Here is a 16,391-nt window from a genome sequence, read left to right on the forward strand (position 1 = left end):
TAACTCAATGGTCCCAACAAAGCTCATTCATAAATTGAAATGTCTTGGACTTGATGATGCCATTTGTAAATGGATTTAAAATTTTTTGACTTGTCGACCAGAAAGGGTCAAAATCCATGGTTGTATCTCAGATGAGCTGTATGTTAGCACTGGTTCACCGCAGGGGTGTATTCTGAGCCCCCTGCTGTTTACATTGTATACTCATGACCTCGCAGCATCTCATGATAATAATGTCATAATCAAATACGCCGATGATACAACTATCATTGGGCTGATCAGCTCAAACGATGAATCTCATTATCGCGAGGAGGTGGAGAATGTTGTTCAATGGAGTAATGAAAACAACTTGCTTTTGAACACTTCAAAAACGTGTGAACTCGTTATTGATTTTTGTCACAATATGATTCAGTTGCCTATTACTATTCATGATTCTGATGTGCAGATTATTGAGAAATGTAAATTTTTGGGTGTGACTCTTTCTCATGATTTGAATTGGAGCTCTAATACGACTAATATTGCTAAGAAAGCGAGACAGCACCTTTTCTTTTTACGTAGGCTTCGAGAGTTTACTCAAAATACTAAGATTTTATTGAATTTTTACTATTGTGTAATTGAGAGTGTCCTAACCAGTTGTATTACTGTGTGGTTTGGTAATCTCACTCTAAAAGAGAAGAAGGCTTTGAATAAAGTGGTTCGCTCAGACAGCAGAATTATTGGCTGCACTTTACCGCTCCTGGAGTTCACATATAAAGCTAGACTATTGAATCGAGCTTTACAGCTGGCTAATGATGCCTCAGGCCATCCAGCAGGGGCTTTCTTTGAGATGCTTCCCTCAGGGAGAAGGTATCGTTCTGCCAAATGTTCTACTGATCGCCATTTACACAGTTTCTTTCCACAAGCTGTGATTGCTTTGAACAAAGCATCTTAAACTAGGCACTTTAAATTTATGTATGGATTTCATTGTACAGCATTTTTATATTGAGCATTTTTAATATTGAGGCTTCATGTGGCTTTGTTTGTCTGTTTTTATGTTGTGTCCTCTGATGTGTTGACTTTGCACTTTGAGCTACTTGCACATTTTTTCCAATGCAGGTTACACTGCAAATGGCTAATAAAGTGAATCTGAATCTGCATCTGAATCTCATGCACTGAAAATATTCAGTCAAATTAAAATATTGTTGTTTTAAGAATTTTCTTTTTCCATTTACCGAATGTTTTCACTCCTTAAATGCCATTATCTTAAAATATCATTTTTTTTCCCCCTCAAAATAAAATGTTTTTGTTTTCTAAAATATTACGACATTACTCTCGAGAAATGTGGGACTTAATTCTGAAAATATCACAGATTCTTTTGTTAAAATATTTCATCTATTGGATATATTACATCACTTTCCTATCAACACATGGCGTAAAATGTTACTGTGTGTGTGTGTGTGTGTGTGTGTGTGTGTGTGTGTGTGTGTGTGTGTGTGTGTGTGTGTGTGTGGTGACTCCACTTCCCAGGGTGCAACAGGAGCAGCTGGCAGCCATCTTCCAGCTGCTGCGGGAGAACCAGGAGGCGCTGGGGGGGGTGACGGAGGGAGACATGGAGGAGCAGCTGAAGCTCTACTCCCTCTGACGTGGACAACATTTAAAGATTAAAACTTTTTTAGTTTCAAATGTAAATGTCAGGGCCATGGGCTCATGTAGCAACTGGAAGTGTTGCATTGTGGGTAATGTATTGTTTTCTAACTGTCGTGTTGATATTGATATATATTTTATTATGAGGAAAAAGACGAATGCATAAATTGCACCAGTATTTTAATATTTCAGTGTAATTTACTGATAATATGACTTTTTAGTTGTAGTATTAAAACTTTTCCTCAACAATTACGACTTTATTCTCAAAATGTTCAAACTGAAGATTCAAAATTCCACTTTTACTATTTTCTCAAAATTACCTTTGCTTTCTTTTTAATTCTGTAAAAAAATGATTTGACTATATTCTCGTAACAACATTGACGGTAATGTGCCACCGTCGGCTTTCTGTAAAGAGAATAATTTATATATATATAACATGTTCTCTGGTAGCTGATGTTTAATATCTGCTTCTGTGTGTTTATCAACTTTTAGTTTTATTTTGAAATGAAATGTTTTTTATGACAATAAATATATAAATATAAAACATCTGGATTGCAGATTGTGATGATAATATCCCTTGTGTTGTCCTTCGGGTCCCTGGGACCCGTTCAGTTTATTTGACTTTTTTGCATTGGCCTGGTGTGGAGCTTTGGGTCCCCCGGTGACCCCATTGACATATATACAATGGACCAATAGACCCCATTGCTCTGGACGGAGACCAGTGAAGGCTATTAGAAGCACTTTTCCGGTGATCACTTGCTTTACTGCGCAGCCTCCAACTGACAGAGACAACGTAAATGTGACGTGAGCAACGTGTCTGAAAGTTGTAAGTCTTCTGGTAGCTGTGACAAGAGAAATCTCAATCATTCCCAATCTTACAGAGACGGAGAGTGTAGGTATATGTAAGGAGATAACATAAGCACAGGCTAATTATTGCTAACTAACATGCTAGTTAACATTAGTAATTAAACCTAAACAGCTAATGTAAGTCGAAACTGCCTGCGAGCTTCTCCTGTACTATACGGTAATTCCTCTACTGTGCGACAGTAAGTCACTTGGTTATGACACAATCGTTAGCTTATTTTTACAAAAACGTCTGCTACGGAGCCATAACGTGAGGTACAAGGTAATGGAGCCTTTTATACATTGTCGTGTTTCTTTATGAATAAACAATGGACAAATAGAGTCTTTAAACGCTTCAGATGTAAAGTTATTCGCAGTCAAGTGACGTAAAAAAAAAATGGCGGTCAGTGTAATGCTAACAAGAGGTGATCGCTTCGTAGCAACAAAATGGCGCCATCGGAGGTTCGCGTTCTGAAGCGAAGCTTACCCCCTTGGGTGACCCTCGCGAACTATGTGATGTCATTTCACGTGAACTGGCACGTGTGTGTGTAGGTGTTCTTGTTTAACTATATTCATGGGGTCCAAAAACCGGGAGTCCAGTATACTTGTGGGGTTCTGACAGCTTTGTGGGGCCAAAATGCTGGACCCCACAAGTTTAAAGGGCTGTTTGGTAAAGGTACTTTATTGTCACATACACATACATGTAGCGAAATTCATTCTCTACATTTAACCCATCCTTCAAGGGAGCAGTGGGCAGCCAATCACAGCACCCAGGGACCAACTCCAGATCTGAGCCAGTGCCTTGATCAAGGGCACTGACTGGAGAACCTAATCGACATGTTTTTGATGGCGGGGGAAACCGGAGCACCCAGAGAAAACCCACGCAAACATGGGGAGAACATGCAAACTCCACACAGAAAGGCCCCGGAACAACCTGGATTCAAACCCAGAACCTTCTTGCTGTGAGGCCACAATGCTAACCATTGGGCCACCATGCATATACAGGGTTTAAGACTTGGTTTTAGGATTAGGGATAGAATTAGGTTAAGGTTAGGGTGAGGGGCTAGTGGATGCATTATCTCAATGACGGGTCCCCACAAAGATAGTGCCACAAACCTCAAAACATCACGAGAAAATGCATTTACTGCAGGAAATGCAGCCAAGCTATAAGTCTAAAGAAGCTCAGTATCCTCTCTGATCAACCAGCGTCTGCAGGCTCTGTTTTACGTCACTGTCACACATCTGCCTCATGTTCCTCTCATCATAATATATATCAAAGTATCTGTCATAGCTGTCATGAGCCATGCAATACACATTTGAATATTCATCCATCAGAAGAGGAGGGGCTCGGTTCACGCTGCACTTAGCCTCCATCATTTCCCTGTGCTCTTTGAACAGTGAGTCCAGGTCTCTCAGGTAAGTCGAGAGGAGTCTCTCCACAGGGTCGCAGGTTTGAGTCCCTCCGAGTCTCACCAGGTGAATCAGCATCTGGATGTGGAAGGCTGCCCCGTTCAACCAGGCCTTCAGAGCCTGAGACGACATGTGGCCGTCCCTCACCACAAAGTTCTTCAGCTTGGTGAGGACGGAGCTCCGCCAGCACTCCACCCGTCTGATGTCAGACGCCAGTTCGTGGTCGTTGTGGATGTGCATCATGCAGGGGTTGGTCCAAGATGGCGACCTGTGCAAACGTCTTACTCTGAGCTCCGAGACTCTGACCGAGTATGTTGAAGTTAAAAAGTTAAAACCCGGACTGTGTTTTGAAAACAATGTATTTGCTAGATCTAATCAAATAACTACACTGATTAGCATTGGTCTGGCTCACACCGTCTGTAGCTTCTAAAGAATTAATCAGGTCATGTCTGACATTTAGCATACTGTAGGAGACTCATTGTCCCCACAGGAAAGGTAACTGTTGAGCTAGCCGTGATTAGAACAAAGGAAATGCATATTACTGTGGAATCAACACTTCCATGATAATCAACCTTAGTCTGTGACCTGTAGTAAACCTAAATTCAGAGGTGTGTCCTTATCCTGAGAGACAGGAATAAATGTGGGAGCAGGAGAAAGAATCGGCACTTCGATCTGTGACCCCGACAGGGGAAGCACGTTGAAGTCCGCTGTTTACAGTGTATTTGTTTGTCATGTCACATGACTGTTCTTCTGTGACTCCGCAAGGAGAAGCATGAGATCAGTCCGCTGTCAGCTGCAGTGTTTTCATGTTTTATGTTTAATTGTGTTTTGTCTTGTCGTTTTCATGCAGTTTCATTAAACCTTTTGCTTAACTTTCAATTCGACCCCACCCTCTCCTCCTTCCTCCAGAAATCAGAACGAACACGTCTTTTAGAGAATTCTTAACAGATGGTGACCCCGACGTGATGTTTGGAGGATGAAAGAAAAAAAAAAAAAAAAGGCGAAATTGAAAAACTGGAGTGTGACTGCTGATCTCTAACACAGGGCCCGAAATTGAAAGGTGAGCCAGAACCTGTTTTTATCGAAAATCTGCAATAGTTAATTTAGAAAGATTTAGGTGGGAGAGATCAGCAGCGTCAAACTCGTAAGTCTATTAAAATCTGTACAAGTATTGATAAATTAAGGCCCAATTGAGAACTGCGTTGAGAGCGATAAGTCAAGGGCAATGTATGTGATTGTGTGTGATTTGTATGGGTTAAAGCTTAAAAAGCCTGAAAGAAGGTCCATGGAAAAATGCACAAGGAACCGACCAGGACGGGAGACCTGAGGTAGCGTTTGAGCCGCATGCAAGTAGGAGTCCGTTTGAATCGGCCGGGTTAGAACCAAAGAATAAATTAAAAATTTAAGATGCACCAACATTAGGTTGAAATCGTTTGAGTCGTGTGCAAGTAGGAGTCCGTTTGAATCGGCCGGATCAGAACCAAAGAATACATTTTAAATAGAAAGGCCGGGGGACGGCGACAGAGAATTAGTTTCTGTGAAGGCACGGAGGAAAACATTAAGACTTTTTCAAAGCCAGCTTAACAGCTGTGGGGAAGTAGGACTTGGTAAGGCTGATTTTGCGGCGACGGCGGAAATAAAGCGCCATTGGAAGACCCCCCCAGTTTTTTCTCGTGCCCATAGTGTGGGAATAGGAAAATCAATTTAATAATAGGTATAGTCGAATTGTGTGAAAACACTTAGGAATTGTAAAGAAAGGCCTACTGTAAATACATTTTAAAAGAATTGTGGTGTTGGGATTTGAGTCCGTGGAAGCGACTCTGCGCTGTGTGTGTTTTGTAGAAAAATGTAAATAAGATTGTTTCATTTAAATCGAGAGCGTGCAGCTCAGCAGCGTTGGTTGTGATTGTAAAATAACTCATTGTGTAAATAAGATGTGTTGAAATTGAAAGCGCAGTGTGGTTATAACTTCATTGTAAGATTGTTTTGTTTAAATTGAGAGCGTGCAGCAGCTCAGCGGTGGGGGTTGCGGATGTTCGTTTGTGTTGAGTTTTGCATTGGAAATTCCATTTCCTGATAACGAACAGCGACTCCATCTGGTTGGTAAATCATTACAACAGAGCGTCTACTAAAACCAGGGGTCAGACTATGGAAAATACGGTAAACTAGAGAACTATCTTCTGAGGAGATTGCAGTGTGAATGCAGTACAGTATATTCTTGATTGGATGACTGGTTTGAATTTTGTGAAAAAGCGTGCAAGCTCAAGCAGTGAGAATGGCTGAAAAAGTGGAAATGGATTAATCGGTATATGTCTTTGAAGAGTTGGGCGCCGACCCTGAAAGTATGAAAGATGTGGAAATGTTTGATGGAGTTTCTCAGTGAATGCATGAAAGAGCAGCTAGCAGTTGAAAATGGGAGCAAAATGTCTGCTCAGAGTTTTTGTGAATTAATGTTTGTTGCTCAATGGTTCAGGTAGTTGAGATAAGTGCATTTCATTTTAATCATCTATATTCTTTTCGGTTTTTGCCTTGAGTAGGATTGTGTCTGAATGATTGATAAGCCCATTGCAAGTCAAAACAGCAGCTGTTAGATTGAATTTTTTCACACATATTCTATTATTTCACACAAAACCAAGACAAAAGGTGCCTTTGTTTGAATTTACACTCTCACTGATGTGAATCCCCCATTCTACCTGGGAAGAGAGTTCAATGGGGGGTGGTGATGAATTCAGCAGTAAGGAGAAATAAATTGGGCTACTTTAAGCAATTAAACATTAGCTACAATTGTAACAAACATAATTTAAGATCCTTAGGGGGTTTTCAAATGGATAAATTGGTAGATGCATATTTGGCATTTTTGTGCATCTTGACTCAAAATTGGTTTGTTTTTCACTAAAAATGATAAATAACAGGCACATGGAGATAAATTAATTGTATTTTTAAGCATTCTGATCTTACTGTAGCTAATCTTCTTCCACTATTTTTTTTTTTGTTGATTTTTATTCTTTTTCATGTTTCTGATGATGTCTCTGAGAAATCATTGGGTTGAGAGAATCAAGGTAGTAGCTTTTCCATTGATATTTCTTTATGGTTTGTTGATTTTTTATTATTTTATTCCCTAGTTGTAAATATTTTGTTAAAAAATAAATAAAAAATGGGGGGAGATCAGAGGATTTGTAAAGCCTCTGTGCTGGCCACACAGAGTGCTATGCAAATCTTCTTCTCAGTATATTAAATGTGGCACAAAAGAATGACACGGGACTTATATAGAAATTGATTTGCTCAAAAAATAGCAATTTGCTGATCAAGTTTGTTAAAAATGTTTGAAGTAATAGTAAAAGATGAATCACGCAGCCCATTCCCCCATTTGAGAAGAGGAGTTTTTATTTTTTGTTTTTGTTCTTTGTGTTTTTGTAATTGATGATCTGTACTGTATGTTTACAATGGACTCATGATTTTTTTGGGGATCATTTATTATGTTATGGACTAAAGCTTTTTGCCCATTGTCTTAAGGACTTTGGAAAACACAGATGACAAAGGAAATTTCTCCTCTATGAGAAATTAATGGACAAATCAAGGACAAACTATCAATAATATGACTTTTCGCAAGGCAGTGTGTTGGCATGTCAGTAATTTTATTCATAGGTGAAAGCAGCCTCCAGATTCCTGCTGATAAAGCCATTCAGCCTGATGACTACATCTGATCAAGGAGCTCAAGGGGTCCAGATCCAGGACAGATTCATGCAAGGTGCTGCTGGACACCAGCGCTGCAGTGGAGTGGGAGAGACGCATCACAAGGATCCATGTTTGCACTTCAACTTCAGCCCAGCAGAGTGCCTACAGGAACCCAGTCCGGGTTCAGACGCCGACGGAGAGAACCAGCGGTGCTGACTTCTGCTGACTTCCTGCGTGGTTTCCTGACAGCGCAAGGAGACTGAATCCCACCCCCTGACCCTGGAGTCCCTGCTGACACACCAAAAAGCTAAGGATGGCTTTTTCTACAGGTGCTGGAGCAAGCAGCACACCCAGCCGGTCCAACTTCATGTTTCAGAAACAGGAGGGAGAGGCCAGTGATGACATCCACAGGTGTCAGACATGGTTTACCAACGCCAACAAGGGGAGCGAGAAGAATTGGGTCAGCGGTAAATCCACAAGGAGACCCTGGGCTCCCCTCTGATCTGTCACCTTCATGTTTCAACAGTTAAAGGGCCAGAATGCTCAGGAGGATAAGAACATTTTTTACAGCAGCTGCAGCTGAGCTGGCGCGCAAATGTGACGTCAAGAGTGCGCCATAGCCTGCTAAGGTTTTTGGTGACGTTGCCGCCTGTGCTGGGTGCATGAGAATGAACCAGCAGCGATCTGAGATTTTGTCCCAAATTTTCAGATTGGATAATATTGAACAAGGAACTGTCAAAATCTGTATTTCAGACTTTTATCACAAGTCTGCATGAAAGCACATTGATGTGCTGTTTCCTTGTGCTCACTCCATCTGAACTCACAGCATATATTGAAGTGTGTGCGTATCAGTGTTTTAGCTACTTTGAGATTAAGATCAAACCTAATGCATTTTTTCCTTGAGCCAGATAAAAGATATTTTTTGCCATAGAATAGATTTCAGCCCACCTGATTGCATTACAGATGTGAGTTATTCCTTGTGCAGTATTTGAAGTGCAGTGTGGAAACTTGAATTTGGTTTTGTTTTTCTTTGATTTCTAAAATGTTTTCCCTTCCATTGTCTTTACCTGGTCAACAGCTTTAATATCTTCTGATTTAATTAAGTGTTTCTGTTTTTGTTTCAAATGGAATGCAAGTCACTAATCACTGTGAGTAAAACCAGCAAAACATATTTTGTTAAGAGAAAATAACCTTCTTGATACAATATATGGAGTCAGATAAGATGAGGTCAGAGAAGTAAATGAATTTCTTTTATAAATTATGATTTAGTTCTCACATTTTGCTAATGTCTACATTTTTGTTGTATTTTTATGTTTATGTAATGACATTGTTTTATTTAACATTCATAGTGTTTTCACACCAAAGGTGTGAAAAATGAGGGATTGTTGAAGTTAAAAAGTTAAAACCCGGACTGTGTTTTGAAAACAATGTACTTGCTAGATCTAATCAAATAACTACACTGATTAGCATTGGTCTGGCTCACACCGTCTGTAGCTTCTAAAGAATTAATCAGGTCATGTCTGACATTTAGCATACTGTAGGAGACTCATTGTCCCCACAGGAAAGGTAACTGTTGAGCTAGCCGTGATTAGAACAAAGGAAATGCATATTACTGTGGAATCAACACTTCCATGATAATCAACCTTAGTCTGTGACCTGTAGTAAACCTAAATTCAGAGGTGTGTCCTTATCCTGAGAGACAGGAATAAATGTGGGAGCAGGAGAAAGAATCGGCACTTCGATCTGTGACCCCGACAGGGGAAGCACGTTGAAGTCCGCTGTTTACAGTGTATTTGTTTGTCATGTCACATGACTGTTCTTCTGTGACTCCGCAAGGAGAAGCATGAGATCAGTCCGCTGTCAGCTGCAGTGTTTTCATGTTTTATGTTTAATTGTGTTTTGTCTTGTCGTTTTCATGCAGTTTCATTAAACCTTTTGCTTAACTTTCAATTCGACCCCACCCTCTCCTCCTTCCTCCAGAAATCAGAACGAACACGTCTTTTAGAGAATTCTTAACAGGTACCAATTGTTTAAATTGACTTATTAAGACTATATCATCGATAAATGAAGGAGTGGAACGTTGCTCTTGCATCCAGTAAGTTCATTCGCCTGAACAAAAGGACTTTTGCTGGTCAAATTTAGTGAAATAGCAACTAGCTTACAAACTGTTAGCTGTTAGCCAAAGTTTTGCTATACCAGGACACATGCGCAGTGTGCTGAAAACCAATGTTTTGCTAACAGACAGGACACGTGTGCTAAGATGTCAAAGAGAGATGCCAAGAATGTAAGAAAGGAAGGCCTGATAATGGATATAGATGTTGAAAATGTGTTCTCTGGTTTATGTACACCTCTTCCTGATACTCCCAACGAAAAGCCCAAATCCCAAGAAGGTCTTCACCAAAGAAGAGGAAACGGTATCAAATGCTGACATCCTAAAAGCAATCAATGGCTTGAATGACCGTTTTTTGAAGTTTGAAGAAATGGTAATGAAAAATTGTTAAACTACCCTTAATGTGAGGTAAAATGTTTAAGTTAAATATGCTACCCAATCCTAACGGGTTATTTTGTAATGATGTTACCCGTGAATCCCCTGCTTCGAGGCATGTATCGAAAACATGAAACAATTTGGAATGAAGCTTTGTATCGGAGCTTGATTCGTTTTTGGGATGATCACGTGACCAGTGACGTCCGAAGCCTCGTTTCACACACACCCACGGGACCGCCTCAAAGTTGAATTCCAGAGCTGCGCGAGCAGCGCGACACGGGGCGCGCCTTTGTGGGTTGTTGCGGAGTTGACAGTCAACAGAGTCAGGAGGGTTAGTGAATAGAGAGATTATTATAGTGAATATTATTGCGATTAGAAAGTGTATATAGCCAGTAGAAAGTTCATAGCGAGTAGCCTAGTTTATAGCGAGTTTATTGCAAGTAACCTAAATTTATAGCGAGTAGAGAGTTTATAAAAGAGAGTCTTCAATATAATCACAGAAATGTGTGTGCAATGTGCAATGTGTTCTTCATTCATTTCCCTCCCAAACTGATGTATTTGTTTACAAACACAAGACAGTTCACAACCAAAATCATAACTTTATTGTTCATTTTTTTGTGGAGAAGGCAATTACATCTTTATTTATGCAAGGTCCCACATAGGCTTAGTTATTTATGTCATTATTTATTTATCCATGAATTCATACTCAAAATGTATTCATCTTCAACTCAAAGACATTCATGGCAGGCACGGCACCAAGATTCCAGTTTTGGATGGGCCAGACCAATTGTGGGTGGGCCTTAAATTAAAAACGTTATCAAATCCCTGTTTAACCTAATAAAAATGACTGGCTAATATACTGTTATATTATATATATTATATGTGCTTACATAATAAAGATTGTAATAGCTTGATGCTATTTATATGTTGTTGCATTGTAAAAAGTTTCGGTGCAAAGGACGGACCTATCCGCGATCGCTCTCCTTGGTTCTGCCCAAAAGAAGAGCGCTTTGGAATCTCCATTACGCACCATACCTGGCTGCGCTATAGCGCATCTCTCCTAACCTAAGGCCTATAGACTGTAAAAGTGGTCAGGAATCTAATATTTCCCCAAACATAGTTTAGTTCTGCTCGTATAACACGAGGCCGAATATTTCACAATTCTTTTCAACTGTTTTAAGTTTTCAACAATATACAGATCAACAACACTGCCCGACAGTTTCAATCAATACTCGGCCACAGAACATGTTCATTGACAACGTCAACTGTCATGTAAAACAAGACTCAAGTTATTTCCTTACTTTAGTGTGATGATTCATGTTAAAAACATGTTTAACAAAAATAAATAATTCGCATTAATAGCCCTAAAGCATTATTGGCCATAACAAGAGAAAACCATGAGGGAACAACAACTTGACAACAGTAACAAGCTGTTATAGAAATAGAACTGCGCCTGCAGCTTCTGTAGCGGGTTATGAATTGATTATTTTAATCCATATATCTCATAACGACATAATACAGTAGGCAGATTAGCCACATACCTTACTGTTATCCTCTGGCGGTCCTACACAATTAAACTCAGCAGAAGAAGTGACCCTGTCTCGCGCTGCTGATAGGGTTAGCTTGCCTAGTGCAGCTTTCAATACACAGCAGCAGGAGTTGGATGGGCTTGATGTGCCGAGACAGCTTGTACACGACCCAAACCCTGTCTGGCCCCACGTGGTAGGAGGCTGTAATCCATTACCTGGAAGACAATAGGGGAGGGAAGAGGACTAACAAGCCAACTCCAAAACATTCCCCCCAAAGGTGGGGGTTGGGCGTGGGACCAGCTACTCCACCCTGTAAAAAGCCTTCAGCTACGGGAACATCGACGAAAATCTGAAAATCCTCAAGCCTTGGGAAGGAAGCCTCTGCAGCGAACCAAGCTAAAGAAAATATGACCATGTGCATGGAAAACCGCAAGGAGACTGCGCGTTTGAAGCGGCTTCTGACCTCAAAGCGACCCACCACCATAGCGACATGGAATGTGAGGACCATGTATACTGGTGGAAAGGCAGCAGTGATAGCAGAGGAGATGAGGAGGTACGGGACATCCCTCCTTGGTCTGGGAGAAACCAGGTGGCTCCAGTCAGGGCAGGTCAAGCTGGCGAGTGGAGAGACCATACTCTACTCAGGACATCCCGATGACTCTGCACCACACACAGAGGGAGTAGCGTTCATGCTGTCCAAGGAAGCACAAAGGGCCCTTCTCAGCTGGGAGCCCATCAACTCACGGATCATCACTGCCAAATTTCAAACCACCCACAAGAAAATAAACCTCCAAGTGGTACAATGCTACGCCCCCACCAATGACACGGATGATGAAACAAAGGACCAATTCTACAACCAACTATACACTATTCTACAGGCCAGGAAAAGGAAGGACGTCATGATCTTGATGGGAGACATGAACGCAAAGATAGGGGGCAATAACAACGGCTTTGAGACAGTTATGGGAAGAGAGGGATTAGGGACCATGAATGAGAATGGAGAGAGGTTCGCAGCAGCTTGTGCAGACAACAACTTGGTCATTGGTGGGTCAGTATTCCAACACAAGAACATCCATAAAGCCACCTGGGTGTCTGCTGACCACACCACAGAAAATCAGATAGATCACATCTGCATAAGTCAGAAGTTTAGACACTCTTTGCTGGATGTCAGAGTCAGAAGAGGAGCAGACGCAGGATCTGACCACCACCTCCTCACAGCAAAGATCCAGCTAAAGTTAAAATGCATAAAGCACAGGGAAGAAAGGGTCAAATTCAACACACAGCAATTTCAGGATATAGGTACATCCAAACTCTACAAAGTGGCACTACACAACCGGTACAAAGCCCTAGAAATGGAAACCCCAAGCAAAGTGGAGGAGATATGGAAAGGTCTGAAAAACTTGTGGAAAGACACATGCAAAGAAGTAATAGGGAGGAGGAAGACAGACAGTAAGCCCTGGCTATCTAGAGATACAGATAGCAAAGTGAGTGTGAGGAGGAAGAAAAAAGAGGCAGTAAACAGAAGTAAAACCAGAGCGACCAAGGCGGCAGCACAGAAAGAATATGCAACAGCAAATAAAGACGTGAAAAGAAGTGTAAGGAGAGACAAGAAGAAATGTATTGAGGATTTAGCACAACAGGCAGAAGAAGCAGCAGGAAAGAACAACCTGAAAGACCTATATCTAACCACAAGAAAGCTCACAGGCAAATTCAGACACGCACAGGCACACATTAAAAACTTACAGGGTGTACAAGGAAGACCAGGTGAAGAGATGGACTGAACATTTCAGAGACCTGCTCAACAGGCAGCCTCCTCTATTGTCAGCAGATATCCCAATGGCCCAAAACCCATTGGAGATTAACTGCAACCCCCCCACCAAGAAGGAAATCAGAAAAGCTATTAAGGCCTTGAAAGGAGGGAAAGCAGAGGGACCAGACGGGATTCCAGCGGAAGTTCTTAAGGCCGACACTGAAACCTCCACCAACATGCTCCACCACCTCATGAAAACCATCTGGGAGGAAGAAAATGTCCCATCCAACTGGAGAGATGGCCACATCGTGAAAATCCCCAAGAAAGGAGACCTCCGGCAGTGCAAAAACTACAGAGGAATAATGCTCCTTTCAACACCTGGGAAGGTGCTCAACCATATCCTGCTCGAGAGGCTCCAGAAGGGGGTCGATGAGAAACTGAGGGAAAACCAGGCTGGCTTCAGGAACAACAGATCCTGTGGAGACCAAATTGCCACCCTCAGGATTATTATTGAACAGTCCATTGAATGGAACTCGCCTGTCTATGTGAATTTCATAGATTTCGAAAAAGCCTTTGACAGTGTGGATAGGGAAAGGCTGTGGAAACTGATGGCTCATTATGGGATCCCAGCAAAGATCATCAACATTATTAGAAGCATCTACCATGGGACGAGATGTCAAGTCCTCCATGAAGGATGTATATCGGAGGCATTTGAGGTCCTGACTGGGGTGCGGCAAGGGTGCCTGCTCTCACCCTTTCTTTTCCTCCTTTGCATAGACTGGGTGATGAAAGAAACAATCAACAATAGACGAACCGGCATACAGTGGAGCTTGACCGAGCAGTTAGAAGATCTCGATTTCGCAGATGATCTGGCACTACTGGCTCACACACATCAACAGATGCAGGAAAAATCTGGAAAATTGGAGGAAACAGCTGCTCTGCTCGGTCTCAAAATAAACTCATCAAAAACTAAAGTATTGCGTATCAACAGCAAGAAAAATACACCCATAACCATGGATCAAAATGCACTAGAGGATGTAAACAGCTTCACATACCTTGGTAGCATCATTTCAAGGGAAGGTGGCACGGAAGACGATGTCCAAGCCAGGATCGGAAAAGCAAGGACAACATTCAACATGCTAAACAATATCTGGAAGGCAAAAAACTTGTCACTCAAGACCAAACTGCAAATCTTCAACTCAAACGTAAAGACCACTCTACTCTATGGCTCAGAAACCTGGAGAATTACCACCACCATACTCAATAAGCTGCAGACCTTCACCAACCGGTGCCTCCTAGGAATATACTGGCCTAACACCATCTCTAACGCCAATCTGTGGGAACGCACCAAACAAGACCCAATAGAAATGCAAATCCGGAGGAGGAAATGGAAGTAGATAGGGCACACACTCAGGAGAAAGAAATCAATCACTAAACAGGCGCTGACGTGGAACCCGCAGGGCAGGAGGAAGAGAGGCAGACCGAGAACCACGTGGAGAAGAACCACAGAACAGGAGATGAAGAAAGAAAGGCTGACGTGGCAACATCTGGAGCGGAGGGCCCAAGACCGGAGAGGATGGAAGAGCTTCGTCGATGGCCTATGTTCCTATGGGAATCTAAAGGCCTAAAGTAAAAAAAGTAAAAAAGAAGAAGTGACCGGATACTTTAGCACTGGTTGAGTTGCGGGATCATCCACGGAAGACCGATCCACAGGGCTATATCCATAGGGGCTATATCATCCACTCGCAAGGCAGAGGCAAAGGCTATAGCACTTCGGTAAAGTTAGACAGAAATTGGCAGATTCGCGGGTTTGCGGTTCAATACATTTTAGATGAAATGTGTTACTTACACAATAGGCAGCTCTATCTAACCGTAGGAAGGTAGACAACAAGCTACAACCCGGTTTTCATCCGAAAGAACCGTCTACTTATGTGGATGAATACAATGCATCCCTGTGAGCGTTATGCTTTCAGCCGAGCGTCTAGGGACCGTCTGCAAAGTGCAAAACCGAAAGTGGATACAAAGATAAAATTCAACAGCTTCACTGTTATTGAGCCTAGCTCTTCCAAAATCACTCCAAACATCTATGGCCTCCCTCTGAACATACTACACTGAATAATCTTTTACAATATGCCTCAGCCTATTTCTTATGAATTTTTATTGCCAAAAATTCAATACCGTCAATGTTATTGAGTCTAGCTCTTCCAAAATCACTCCACATATCTAGGGCCTCCCTACCAACATACTACACCTTCTTACGTTGGGTAAGCAGGCTCAGTCTATTTTTAAATAATTTTTATTGGGGATAACATCCAATAGCTTCACTGTTACTGAGCCTAGTGCTTCCAAATTTACTCCACACATCTGGGGGCTCCCAAACAAAATACTACACCTTCTTATGTTGGTAAATAGGCTCAGTCTATTTTTTTATATTTTTTATTATAGAAAAATGCAATAGCTTAACTGTTAGTGTGCCTAGTGCTTCCAAATGTATTCCACACATCTGGGGCCTCCTTACCAACATACTACACCTTCTTATGTTGGGAAAGCAGGCTCAGTCTATTTTTAAATATTTTTTTATTGGGGATAACATCCAATAGCTTCACTGTTATTGAGCCTAGTGCTTCCAAATTTACTCCACACATCTGGGGGGTCCTTACCAACATACTACACCTTCTTATGTTGGTATAGCTGGCTCTGTCTATTTTTAAATAATTCTTTTTGGGGATAACATCCAATAGCTTCACTGTTACTGAGCCTAGTGCTTCCAAATTTACTCCACACATCTGGGGGCTTCTTACCAACATACTACACCTTCTTATGTTGGGAAAGCTGGCTCTGGATATTTTTAAAGACTTTTTATTGGGGATAACATCCAATAGCTTCACTATTATTGAGTCTAGTGCTTCCAAATTTACTCCACACATCTGGGGCCTCCCTACCAACATAATACACCTTCTTATGTTGGGAAAGCTGGCTCTGGATATTTTTAAAGACTTTTTATTGGGGATAACATCCAATAGCTTCACTATTATTGGGCCTAGCTCTTCCAAAATCACTCCACACATCTATGGCCTCC

The sequence above is a fragment of the Perca flavescens genome, chromosome 15 (assembly GCF_004354835.1).
Source record: "Perca flavescens isolate YP-PL-M2 chromosome 15, PFLA_1.0, whole genome shotgun sequence".
NCBI classification, from domain to species: domain Eukaryota; kingdom Metazoa; phylum Chordata; class Actinopteri; order Perciformes; family Percidae; genus Perca; species Perca flavescens.